This window comes from Ovis canadensis, chromosome 6 (genome assembly GCF_042477335.2).
Source record: "Ovis canadensis isolate MfBH-ARS-UI-01 breed Bighorn chromosome 6, ARS-UI_OviCan_v2, whole genome shotgun sequence".
NCBI classification, from domain to species: Eukaryota; Metazoa; Chordata; class Mammalia; order Artiodactyla; family Bovidae; genus Ovis; species Ovis canadensis.
In genome coordinates this window covers 41,646,083-41,659,566 of record NC_091250.1, presented here as the reverse complement: position 1 = coordinate 41,659,566, position 13,484 = coordinate 41,646,083, and the positions used below count along the sequence as shown (strand labels likewise).

General features: G+C 42.9%; 2 protein-coding genes across 3 annotated transcripts in view; one reads left to right on the top strand and one right to left on the bottom strand.

Annotated features, from left to right (window-relative positions):
• The window catches only part of LOC138442392 (all-trans-retinol dehydrogenase [NAD(+)] ADH4-like), an 86,449-nt gene extending 81,829 nt beyond the window's left edge, over window positions 1–4,620 (bottom strand). Inside the window, exon 1 of one of the 2 annotated variants that reach the window (XM_069593647.1) lies at window positions 4,373–4,620. The gene's annotated coding sequence lies outside the window, so the exon portion shown is untranslated. The remainder of the gene's footprint in view (window positions 1–4,372) is intronic. The other variant, XM_069593649.1, reaches the window with a different exon arrangement.
• The window catches only part of LOC138442397 (alcohol dehydrogenase 1-like), a 79,495-nt gene continuing 69,639 nt past the window's right edge, over window positions 3,629–13,484 (top strand). Inside the window, exon 1 of the mRNA XM_069593653.1 lies at window positions 3,629–3,802. The gene's annotated coding sequence lies outside the window, so the exon portion shown is untranslated. The remainder of the gene's footprint in view (window positions 3,803–13,484) is intronic.

Genomic DNA, 13,484 nt, shown 5'->3' with positions numbered 1-13,484 from the left:
GGTTATTTATTTGACTTTTTTCATGTTTCTTGAGGTATGCCTGTATTGCTATGAACTTTCCTCTTAGCACTGCTTTTATAGTGTCCCACAGGTTTTGGGTTGTTGTCTTTTCATTTTCATTAGTTTCTATGCATATTTTGATTTCTTTTTTGATTTCTTCTGTGATTTGTTGGTTATTCAGAAGTGTGTTTTTCATCCTCCATATGTTGGAATTTTTAATAGTTTTTCTCCTGTAATTGAGATCTAATCTTACTGCATTATGGTCAGAAAAGATGCTTGGAATGATTTCGATTTTTTTGAATTTATGAAGTTTAGATTTATGGCCCAGGATGTGATCTATCCTGGAGAAGGTTCCATGAGCACTTGAAAAAAAGGTGAAATTCATTGTTTTGGGGTGAAATGTCCTATAGATATCAGTTAGGTCTAACTGATCTAATGTATCATTTAAAGTTTACGTTTCTTTGTGAATTTTCTGTTTAGTTGATCTGTCCATAGGTGTGAGTGGGGTATTAAAGTCTCCCACTATTATTGTGTTATTGTTGATTTCCCCTTTCATACTTGTTAGCATTTGTGTTACATATTGTGGTGCTCCTATATTAGGTGCATATATATTTATAATTGTTATATCTTCTTCTTGGATTGTTTCTTTGATCATTATGTAGTGGCCTTCTTTGTCTCTTTTCACAGCCTTTGTTTTAAAGTCTATTTTATCGGATATGACTATTGCCACTCCTGCTTTCTTTTGGTCTCTATTTGCGTGGTATATCTTTTTCCAGCCCTTCACTTTCAGTCTGTATGTGTCCCTTGTTTTGAGGTGGGTCTCTTGTAAGCAGCATATAGAGGGGTCTTGTTTTTGTATCCATTCGGCCAGTCTTTCTCTTTTGGTTGGGGCATTCAACCCATTTATGTTTAAGGTAATTATTGATAAGTATGATCCCGTTACCATTTACTTTATTGTTTTGGGTTCAGGTTTATACACCCTTTTTGTGTTTCCTGTCTAGAGGATATCCTTTAGAATTTGTTGGAGAGCTGGTTTGGTGGTGCTGAATTCCCTCAGCTTTTGCTTGTCTGTAAAGCTTTTGATTTCTCCTTCGTATTTGAATGAGATCCTTGCTGGGTACAGTAATCTGGGCTGTAGGTTATTGTCTTTCATCACTTTAAGTATGTCTTGCCATTCCCTCCTGGCCTGAAGAGTTTCTATTGAAAGATCAGCTGTTATCCTTATGGGAATCCCCTTGTGTGTTATTTGTTGTTTTTCCCTTGCTGCTTTTAATATTTGTTCTTTGTGTTTGATCTTTGTTGATTTGATTAATATGTGTCTTGGGGTGTTTCGCCTTGGGTTTATCCCATTTGGAACTCTCTGTGTTTCTTGGACTTGGGTGATTATTTCCTTCCCCATCTTAGGGAAGTTTTCAACTATTATCTCCTCAAGGATTTTCTCATGATCTTTCTTTCTGTCTTCTTCTTCTGGGACTCCTATAATTCGAATGTTGGAGCGTTTCATATTGTCCTGGAGGTCTCTGAGATTGTCCTCGTTTCTTTTAATTCGTTTTTCTTGTTTCCTCTCTGATTCATTTATTTCTACCATTCTATCTTCTATTTCACTAATCCTATCTTCTGCCTCCGTTATTCTACTATTTGTTGCCTCCAGAGTGTTTCTGATCTCATTTATTGCGTTATTCATTATATTTTGACTCTTTTTTATTTCTTCTAGGTCCTTGTTGAACCTTTCTTGCATCTTCTCAATCCTTGTCTCTAGGCTATTTATCCGTGTTTCCATTTTGATTTCAAGATTTTGGATCATTTTCACTATCAATATTCGGAATTCCTTCTCCGGTAGATTCCCTACTTCTTTCTCTTTTGTTTGGTTTGGTGGGCAACTCTCCTGTTCCTTTGCCTGCTGAGTATTCCTCTGTCTCTTCATCTTGGTTATATTGCTGCGTTTGGGGTGGCCTTTTTATATTCTGGTAATTTTTGGAGTTCTCTTTATTATGGAGCTTCCTCACTTTGGGTGGGGTTCTATCAGTGGCTTGTCAAGGTTTCCTGGTTAGGGAGGCTTGTGTTGGAGTTTTGGTGGGTGGAGCTGGGTTTCTTCTCTCTGGAGTGCAGTGGAGTGACCCCTAATGGGTTATGAGACATCAAAGGTTTTGGGATAATTTTGAGCTGCCTGTATATTGAAGCTCAGGGGAGTGTTCCTGTGTTGCTGGAGAATTTGCGTGGTATGTCTTGTTTTGGAACTTGTTGGCCCTTGGGTGGAGCTTGGTTTCGGTGTAGGTATGAAGGCAATTGATGAGCTCCTATTGCTTAATGTTCCCTGAATTCAAGAGTTCTCTAATGTTTTCAGATTTTGGATTTAAGCTTCCTGCTTCTGGTTTTCAGTTTTATTTTTACAGTAGCCTCTAGATTTCTCTATCTATACAGCACTGACGATAAAACATCTAGGTTAAAGATGAAAAGTTTCTCCACATTGAGGGACACTCAGAGAGGTTCACTGAGTTACAAGGAGAAGGGAAGATGGAGGGGGTAGTTAGAGGTAACTGGAATGAGATGCGGTGAGATCAAAAGAGGAGAGAGCAAGCTAGCCAGTAGTCACTTCCTTATGTGCGCTCTATAGTCTGGACTGCTCAGAGGTATTTACAGAGTTATATGGGGAAGAGGAGAGGGAGGAAGTAGACAGAGGTGACCAGGAGGATAAGAGAGAGGAATGAATAGGAAAGAGACAAATCCGGCCAGTAACCAGTTCCTTAGGTGTTCTCTACCGTCTGGAACACACAGAGATTCACAGAGTTGGATAGAGAAGAGATGGGGGAGAAAAGAGACAGAGGCCACCTGGTGGAGAAAAAGGAGAGTCCAGAGGAGGAGAGAGTGGTCAAGCCAGTAATCTCGCTCTCAGGTAAACTTGGGTAGTGAAGTTTGGGTTTTTAAATGTACAAAATTGACAACAAAAACCTAAGAGCAAAGATTAAAAATCTGGAGTAGAGGTTGGATTTTCAAAGATACAATATTAAAGAAAAGCAGAAGGAAAAAGGAAGAAAGAAAAAAAAAGAATTATTAAAAAACAAACAAACAAAAAAAAACACCAATAACCATCCAAAGAGTATATATGGTGTTTGCCTTAAAAAAAAAAAAAAGTCTTTTTTTTAAAAATAGTAATAATAGGTTATAGAAATAAAAATTAGAGGAGAAATAGAAGACTTAACAATTAAAAAAAAGCTAGAAAAAAAAAGAAAAAAAAAGTAAAAAGCAAAAAAAAAAAAAGGAATGATTTTAAAAATATTAAAAATATCTCTGACCCTTCTCTGATGTTATGGGCCATGTGGGCTCACTTCCAAGGTGGTTCCCTCTGTTTAACTTCTTCTGTTTGCTGGTTTTTTAGGCTCACTAGTTCAGTCGCGCTGTGGGGAGGGGGGATGCTGCAAACAAATAGCACTGTCGTGTGCACACCATATCTCAGCCCCACTTGACCTGTCCTTTCTCGCGGCGCACAAACCGCTCCGGCTCTACGATGCTCAGCCGGGAACCGTCTGGGGCCGGCCCTAGGCTGCGTGCACTTCCCCGGTCCAAGCCGCTCAGGTTCGGCGCTCAGGCAGCCCTCAGAGGCACAAATGCGGCTGGGACTGCGCTTTGTGCCCTTTCCAGGTCCGAGTGGCTCAGGAGTTTGGCGAGCGCGATTGCCGCGGCTTGTCACCTTTTCCGCCGCTGCCGCTCAGCTCTCTGGGTGGACCGCTGGCGCACCCCGTGAGGCAGACTGTGACTGTCCACACCCCCAGGAGCCTTAGCAAAGGAGCCTGCTTGCAGTTAGGTACGTAAAGTCTCTCTGGGTCTGCAATTGCCCCTTTCCAGTCCTTACGGCTCTGGCTGCCTGTCCCCGGTGGGGAATGGTCTGCAGCCGGCTTTTTCCGTTCCGTCCTTTGTTCTGTGCTCGGTCCTGGCAGTGTCTTATGTTCGAGCTTTTCGCGTGGTAGCTATCCCACAGTCTGGTTTGCTAGCCCAAGTTAGATCGTTCTGGTTGCGGGTGGGGCGTTCCTGCCCGATTCTTACAAAGCACTGCAACCCCCCCCCCCTTCCCTCGCGTCCCTGCCCTGCCCCCACTTCCCAATGGCGGATGCAGGCGTCTGTGCTGCTTTTCCGCTGGGGGAGTTACTGTTGGGCTTGTAATCTGTTGGTTTTAATTATTTATCTATTTTTCTTTCCTGTTATGTTGCCCTCTGTGTTTCCAAGGCTTGCCACAGACTCAGCAGGGAGAGTGTTTCCTGGTGTTTGGAAACCTCTCTTCTTAAAATTCCCTTCCCGGGATGGGCTTCCCTTCCCGGGACGGAGCTCCCTCCCCACCTCCTTTGTCTCCTTTTTCATCTTTTATATTTTTTCCTACCTGTTTTTGAAGACAATGGTCTGCTTTTCTGGTTGCCTGATGTCCTCTGCCAGCCTACAGAAGTTGTTTTGTGGAGTTTGCTCGGCGTTGAAATGTTCTTTTGAGGAATTTGTGAGGGAGAAAGTGGTCTTCCCATCCTATTCCTCTGCCATCTTTCTCTACCTTCTGAATGTTGAGCTTTAAGCCAGCTTTTTTCACTCTCCTCTTTCACCTTCATCAAGAAGCTCTTTAGTTCCTCTTTGTTTTCTGCCAGAAGGGTGGTGTCATCTGCATATCTGAGGTTATTGATCTTTCTCCCGGCAATCTTGATTCTGGCTTGTGCTTCATCCAGCCAGGCATTTTGCATGGTGTACTCTGCATATGTTAGATAAACAGGGTGACAGTATACCACCTTGACGTACTCCTTTCCCAATTTGAAAACAGTCTGTTGTTCCATGTCTAGTTCTATTTGTTGCTACTTGGCCTGCATACAGGTTTCTCAGAAGGCAGATCAGGTGGTCTGGTATTCCCATCTTTTTTCCCACAGTTTGCATAGTTTGTTGTGATCCACATAGTCAAAGGCTTTAGCATAGTCAATAAAGCAGAAGTAGATGTTTTTCTGGAATTCTCTTGCTTTTTTGATGACCCAGCAGATGTTAGCAATTTGATCTCTGATTCCTCTGCCTTTTCTAAATCCAACTTGAACATCTAGAAGTTCTTGGTTCACATACTATTGAAGCCTCGCTTGAAGAACTTTGAGCATTACTTTGCTAGCATGTGAGATGAGTGCAATTTTAGGGTAGTTTAAACATTCTTTCACATTGCCTTTCTTTGGGATTGGAATGAAAACTGACCTTTTCCAGTCCTGATTTCTGAGTTTTCCAAATTTGATAGCATATTGAGTACAGCTTTAATACCATCATCTTTTAGGACTTGAAATAGTTTGCCTCCACTAGCTTAGTTTGTAGTGATGCTTCCTAAGGCCCATTTGACTTCTGACACCAGGATGTCTGGCTCTAGGTGAGTGAGCACACCCTCATGGTTATCTGGGTCATTAACATCTTTTTTGTATAGTTCTTCTGTGTATTCTTGTCACCTTTTCTTAATATCTTTGGCTTCTGTTAGGTCCATACCATTTCTGTCCTTTATTGTGCCCATCTTTGCATGAAATCTTCCCTTGCTATGTCTAATTTTCTTGAAGAGATCTCTAGTCTTTTCCATTCTATTGTTTTCCTGTATTTCTTTGCACTAATCACTGAGGAAGGCTGTCTTATCTCTCCTTGCTATTCTTTGGAATTCTGCATTCAGATAGGTATATCTTTCCTTTTCTCCTTTGTCTATAGCTTCTCTTCTTTTCTCAGTTATTTGTAAGGCCTCCTCAGACAACTATTTTGCCTTTTTGCATTTGTTTTTCTCTGGGGATGGTCTTGAGCACTGCCTCCTGTACAATGGCACAAATTTCTGTCCACAGTTCTTCAGGCACTCTATTAGCTCTAGTTCATTGAATCTATTTCTCACTTCCACTGTATAATCAAAAGGTATTTGATTTATGTCATACCTGAATGGTCTAGTGGTTTTCCCTACTTTCTTCAATTTAAGTCTGATTTTTGCAATAAGGAGTTCATGATCTGAGCCACAGTCAACTCCCGGTCTTGTTTTTGCTGACTGTATAGAGTTCTCCATCTTTGGCTGCAAAGAATGTAATCAATTTGATTTTGGTATTGACCATCTGATGATGTCCGTGTGTAGAGTCGTTTCTTGTGTTGTTGGAAGCAGGTGTTTGCTGTGACCAGTGTGCTCTCTTGGTTAAACTGTGTTAGTCCGTGCCGTGCTTCGTTTTGTACTCCAAGGCCAAATTTGCTTGTTACTCCAGGTATTTCTTGGCTTCCCTGGTGGCTCAGAGGTTAAAGCATCTGCCTGCAATGCAGGAGACCTGGGTTCGATCCCTGGGTCGGGAAGATCCTCTGGAGAAGGAAATGGCAACCCACTCCAGTATTCTTGCCTGGAGAATCCCATGGGCAGAGGAGCCAGGTGGGCTACAGTCCACGGGGTCACAAAGAGTCGGACACGACTGAGTGACTTCACTTTCACTTTCCAGGTATCTCTTGACTTTCTACTTTTACATTCTAGTCCCCTATGATGAAAAGCACAACTTTTTTTGGTTTTAGTTCTAGAAAGTCTTATAGGTCATCATAGAACCATTCAACTTCAGCTTCTTCAGCATTACTGGTTAGGTCATAGACTTGGATTACTGTGATACTAAATGGCTTGCCTTGGAAATGAACAGAGATCATTCTGTAATTTTTGAGATTGCACCCAAGTACTGCATTTTGGACTTTTGTTGACTATGAGGGCTACTCCATTTCTTCTAAGGGATTCTTGCCCACAGTAGTAGATATAATGGTCATCAGAATAAATTTGCCCATTCCAGTACATTTTAGTTCACTGATTCCTAAAATTTCGATGTTCACTCTTGCCATCTCCTATTTGACCACTTCCAGTTTGCTTTGATGGCTGGATGGCATCACTGACTCGATGGATGTGAGTCTGAGTGAACTCAGGGGGTTGGTGATGGACAGGGAGGCCTGGCATGCTGCGATTCATGGGGTCGCAAAGAGTCGGACATGACTGAGTGACTGAACTGAACTGAACTGAACTGAATTTGCTTTGATTCGTGGACTTAACATTCCAGGTTCCTAATTGTTCTTTAAAGCATTGGACTTTGCTTTTATCACCTATTGCATCCACAACTTGGCATTGTTTTTGCTTTGGCTCCATCTCTTCATTCTTTCTGGAGTTATTTCTCCAATGATCTCTAGTAGCATGTTGGGCACTTACTAATCTGGGGAGTTCATCTTTCAGTGTCGTATCTTTTTGCCTTTTCATGCTGTTCATGGGGTTCTCAAGGCAAGAAAACTGAAGTGGTTTGCCATTCCCTTTTCCAGTGGACCATGTTTTGTCAGAACTCTCCACCATGACCTGTCCATCTTGAGTGTCCCTACATGGTATGGCTCATAGTTTCATTGAGTTAGACAAGGCTGTTGTCCATGTGATCAGTTTGATTAGTTTGCTGTGATTATGGTTTTCATTCTTTCTGCCCTCTGATGAATAAGGATAAGAGGCTTATGAAAACTTCTTGATGGAATAGACTGAGTGTGGAGGAAACTGGGTATTGTCTGATGGGCAGCCCCAAGCTCAATAAATCTTTAATCCAATTTTCTGTTGATGGATGGGGCTTTGTTCCCTCCCTGTTGTTTGGCCTGAGGCCAAACCTCTGCCAGAGACTCCTGGACTGAAACTGAAGCTGAAGTTGCTCAGTCCTGTCCAACTCTCTGTGATCCCATGAACTGTAGCCTACCAGGCTCCTCAGCCCATGGAAGTTTCCAGACAAGAGTACTGGAGTGGGTTACCATTTCCTTCTCCAAGACTCCTGGACACTTACAGGCAAGTCTGACTCAGTCTCTTGTGGGTCATTGCTCCTTTCTCCAGGCTCCTGGTGCACACAAGGTTTTGTCTGTGCCCTCCAAGAGTGTTTCCCCAGTCCTGTGAAAGTTTTGTAATCAAATCCCACTGGCCTCCAAAGTCAAATTTGGTGGGGTTTCTCAGTCCCTTTGCTGGATCCCCAGGTTGGGAAATATGTTGTGTGGCCTAGAACTTTCTTAACAGTGTGAGAATTTCTTTGGTATAATTGTTCTGCAGTTTGTGGGTTGTCTGCTTGACAGCTCTATGGTGGGTCTAATGGCAACCTCCTCCAAGAGGGCTTATGCCACACTCTTTGTGACTCAGGTCTGCTACAGCCAGAGCCCCTGGCCCCGTGGCAGGCCACTGCTGACCTGTGCCTCCACAGGAGTCACGGAAACACTCAAAGGCAGGTCTGGCTCAGTCTCTGTGGCCTCTGGGTCCTGGTGCACACAAGGTTTTGTTTGCACCCTCCCACCGTCTCTCGCGGGTACGGGGTTTGATTCTAAACATGATTTTGCCCCTCCCACCATCTTGTTGGGGCTTCTCCTTTGCCCTTGGATGTGGGGTATCTTCTTTTTGGTGGGATCCAACATCCTCCAGTTGATGGTTGTTCACAGTTGATGGCTGTTCAGCGACGGGCTGTAATTTTGGGCTCTTGCAGGAGATGAGTGCACGTCTTTCTACTCCACCATCTTGTATTATGTCCTTCTGCTCTGCCGTCTGTACTGCTGCAGTCGCTTCCACCAGCCTCCCTACTTGCCCTGTTACTCTTCTACAGACTGTTACAACTTGCTTCGGATCCTACCATTCCTCAACTGATAACCTTATGGGGATTCTCTTGTATATGATTCTTTTTCTCTTGCTACTTTTAGAACTCTCTCATTATTGAACTTTTTCCATTTTGAGTGTGATATGTCTTAGTGTGGGTCTGTTTGGGTTCATCTTGCTTGAGACTCTCTGTATCTGGATATCTGTTTCCTTTTTCAGTTGTGTGCTGGGTCTTCTCCTTTGCTCAGTGTCCAGCAGGACTCTATTGGGAGCAGGGTCAGGTCCCTAGTTGCTGGAGAAAAAGCCCTGAGGGTTGGGTCTGAGCTGGTTCGAATCCCTCTAAGTGTGTGCTCTCCATCTTCCCAGCAACTGACTGCTCCCTCCACCCAGAGGGAAGTGGTGCTTGAGCAAGAGAGGCTGGTGTAGGTTTTCAGCCTGAGGCCGGGCATGGGCTGGGGCAGTCCTGGTCCCAGTCAGAGCTCTGGATCTGTTGACTCCATGGGCATTAGCAATGGCCACTCTCATCCTGTTAAGATGCCATGTAGGGTCTGAGTAGGCTCCATCCTTCACAACTGCTCACTCACTCTGGCTGCATCTTCCCTTGCCCTAGTGTGGAGCTGTGCCATGGAACAAGAGGGCCAGGGCAGAAACTTGGTTCAGGCTAGGGTACAGGCTGGGGCACAGGCTGGGACATACATCGAGGCAGTTGTGGGAAACTGCTCAGAGTCCCAGACAATTTCAGTTTGCTTCCTCCACCTTGTTTTGGGAGAGAGCAAGCTGTGTGCACATTCTTTGTGAGTGGAGTCTAGGTTTCTCACAGACCTGCTGTCAGTCCCACTGGTTTTCAAACCAGCTAAGTGGACTTGCCCTCCCAGTGTTGGACCCCAGGGCTGAGGTGCTCAATATGTAGTTCGAACTGTTCACTCCACAGGGAGGCTATCTGAGCCCATGTAATCCCCCTCCTCTCTGTGTCCCCTTCTAGAGGCGCAGGTCCCAACCTGATCACTTCCCTTCCTTTCTTACTGCTTTAGAATAGATATGATAATCCTATTTCATTGGGTGGTTTGAAGAATTCCTTGAGATAATGAATATATATAGTGCTGAGCACACAGTGCTGTGCTTAGTCACTTAGTTGTGTCTGACTCTTTGCAATCCCATGGACTGTAGCCCACCAGGCTCCTCTGTATATGGGATTTCCCAAGCAAGAATAGTGGAGTGAATTGCTATTTCCTGATCCAGGGGATCTTCCCAACCCAAGAATCAAACCTGTGTCTCCTGCACTGGCAGGTGAATTCTCTACCACTGAACCACCGGGAAGCCCCAATTTGAGAAGTAGTAGCAGACAGTTTTGGACTAGTAGCTTTGGGGTTCCAGATCTGGGATAGGACTGGGTCCTTGGCTAACTCCAGTGGAAGTTCTTTGATTTCCAGAAAAGAGACTTTGAAATGTCCATGCTGATAAATCATTAGCCAAAAGTCCTTTAATCTGACAGTCTCTATCTTGGGAAGGGTAAAGAGAAGGCTTATTTTTACTGAGAGATTGATTTCTGTAACAGGAGTTTGTCCTGTTACAATTCTTGTTTGCAATTTAAATTATTAACCAAGATAAAACTGCTGTTTGGTTTTATTTAGTGGAAACAAACTAACCCTCACTGAGTGCCTAGTTAGAAATCAAGCACCTTTATGCACATTATTGATTTAATCCTTATTACAGTCTGTGAGGTTGATATCATGTTTCTTATTAACAGATAAAACAGCAGAGCCAATTATTTGATGCCAGTCAGTTGTTAGAGGAGTGGGGATTTGATTTGAAATGTTTGCTTACAAAGTTCATGTTTTTTTCCAGTTAAGCTGCTGGTCTAGAAAGTTGTATAATTTGAACTTTGTAATTTCCTTCTCCTGATATTACCTGAAGGTAGAATTTTGACTTCTAGGGATCTTGCTCATCTTACTTTTACTGTTCAGTTCAGTTCAGTCGCTCAGTCGTGTCCGACTCTTTGTGACCCCATGAATGGCAGCACGCCAGGCCTCCCTGTCCATCACCAATTCCTGGAGCTCACTCAGACTCGCGTCCATCGAGTCAGTGATACCATCCAGACATCTCATCCCCTGTCGTCCCCTTCTCCTCCTGCCCCCAATCCCTCCCAGCATCAGAGTCTTTTCCAACGAGTCAACTCTTCACATGAGGTGGCCAAAGTACTGGAGTTTCAGCTTTAGCATCATTCCTTCCAAAGAAATCCCAGGCCTGATCATCTTCAGAATGGACTGGTTGGATCTCCTTGCAGTCCAAGGGACTCTCAAGAGTCTTCTCCAACACCACAGTTCAAAAGCATCAGTTCTTCAGCGCTCAGCCTTCTTCACAGTCCAACTCTCACATCCATACATGACCACAGGAAAAACCATAGCCTTGACTAGATGGACCTTAGTCAGCAAAGTAATGTCTCTGCTTTTGAATATGCTATCTAGGTTGGTCATAACTTTTCTTCCAAGCAGTAAGCATCTTTTAATTTCATGTCTTCAATCACCACCTGCAGTGATTTTGGAGCCCAAAGAAATAAAGTCTGACACTGTTTCCATTGTTTCCCCATCTATTTCCCATGAAGTGATGGGACCAGATGCCATGATCTTCGTTTTCTGAATGTTGAGCTTTAAGACAACCTTTTCACTCTGCTCTTTCACTTTCATCAAGACGCTTTTTACTTCCTCTTCACTTTCTGCCATAAGGGTGGTGTCATCTGCATATCTGGTGATTGATATTTCTCCCGGCAATCTTGATTCCAGCTTGTGTTTCTCCCAGTCCAGCGTTTCTCATGATGTACTCTGCATATAAGTTAAATAAGCAGGGTGACAATATACAGCCTTGATGTACTCCTTTTCCTATTTGGAACCAGTCTGTTGTTCCATGTCCAATTCTAACTGTTGCTTCCTGATCTGCAAACAGATTTCTTAAGAGGCAGGTCAGGTGGTCTGGTATTCCCATCTCTTTCAGAATTTCCCACAGTTTATTGTGATCCACACAGTCAAAGGCTTTGGCATAGTCAATAAAGCAGAAATAGATATTTTTCTGGAACTCTCTTGCTTTTTCGATGGTCCAGCGGATGCTGGCAATTTGATCTCTGGTTCTTCTGCCTTTTCTAAAACCAGCTTGAACATTGGGAAGTTCACGGTTCACGTATTGCTGAAGCCTGGCTTGGAGAATTTTGAGCATTACTTTACTAGCATGTGAGATGAGTGCAATTGTGTGGTAGTTTGAGCATTCTTTGGCACTGCCTTTCTTTGGGATGGGAATGACAACTGACCTTTTCCAGTCCTGTGGCCACTGCTGAGTCTTCCAAATTTGCTGGCATATTGAGTACAGCACTTTCACAGCATCATCATTCAGGATTTGAAACAGCTCAGCTGGAATTCCATCACCTCCGCTAGCTTTGATCATAGTGATGCTTTCCAAGGCCCACTTGACTTCACATTCCAGGATGTCTGGCTCTAAATGAGTGATCACACCATCGTGATTATCTGGGTCATGAAGATCTTTTTTGTACAGTTCTTCTGTGTTCTTGCCACCTCTTCTTAATATCTTCTGTTTCTGTTAGGTCCATACCATTTCTGTCCTTTATCGAGCCCATCTTTGCATGAAATGTTCCCTTGGTATGTCTAATTTTCTTGAAGAGATCTCTAGTCTTTCCCATTCTGTTCTTTTCCTCTATTTCTTTGCATTGATCACTGAAGGAGGCTTTCTTATCTCTTCTTGCTATTCTCTGGAACTCTGCATTCATATCCTTATATCTTTCCTTTTCTCCTTTGTTTTTCACCTCTCTTCTTTTCACAGCTATTTGTAAGGCCTCCCCAGACAGCCATTTTGCTTTTTTGCATTTCTTTTCCATAGGGATGATCTTGATCCCTGTCTCCTGTACAATGTCATGAACCTCATTCCATAGTTCATCAGGCACTCTATCTATCAGATCTATTGCCTTAAATCTATTTCTCACTTCCACTGTATAATCGTAAGGGATTTGATTTATGTCATACCTGAGTGGTCTAGTGGTTTTCCCTGTTTTCTTCAATTTCAGTCTGAATTTGGTAATAAGGAATTCATGATCTGAGCCGCAGTCAGCTCCTGGTCTTGTTTTTGTTGACTCTATAGAACTTCTCCATCTTTGGCTGCAAAGAATAGAATCAATCTGATTTCGGTGTTGACCATCTGGTGATGTCCATGTGTAGAGTCTTCTCTTGTGTTGTTGGAAGAGGGTGTTTGCTATGACCAGTGCATTTTCTTGGCAAAACTCTAAAAGTATTTGCCCTGCTTCATTCCGCATTCCAAGGCCAAATTTGCCTGTTACTCCAGGTGATTCTTGACTTCCTACTTTTGCATTCCAGTCCTGTATAATGAAAAGGACATCTTTTTTGGGTGTTAGTTCTAAAAGGTCTTGTAGGTCTTCATAGAACCGTTCAACTTCAGCTTCTTCAGTGTTACTGGTTGGGGCATAGACTTGGATTACTGTGCTATTGAATGGTTTGCCTTGGAGATGAGCAGAGATCATTCTGTCGTTTTTGAGACTGCATCCAAGTACTGCATTTCAGACTCTTTTGTTGACCATGATGGCTACTATTTTACTGTAAAATTTTTTAATAAGTTTAAATTAAATTTGCATTTACTTTTATTTTTGTTGTTAATAAAATTGTAATGAATTGCTTCTCTAAGTCCTAGTTAGAAAAGAAGGTTATTTTTTTTCTTCATCTTTAGATGAGTATCTGTAAAGTGATAATTCATATTAAGGTAGTTGTTTTAGCATTAGAATGTCAGACAAATATAACTTATTTTTCAGATTTTAGCATAAGCCTCACTTATTCAAGGTAGGCCTCCTCAAATCTCTCAAACCAGATCAGGGCCCCAATGTTACTCTCTC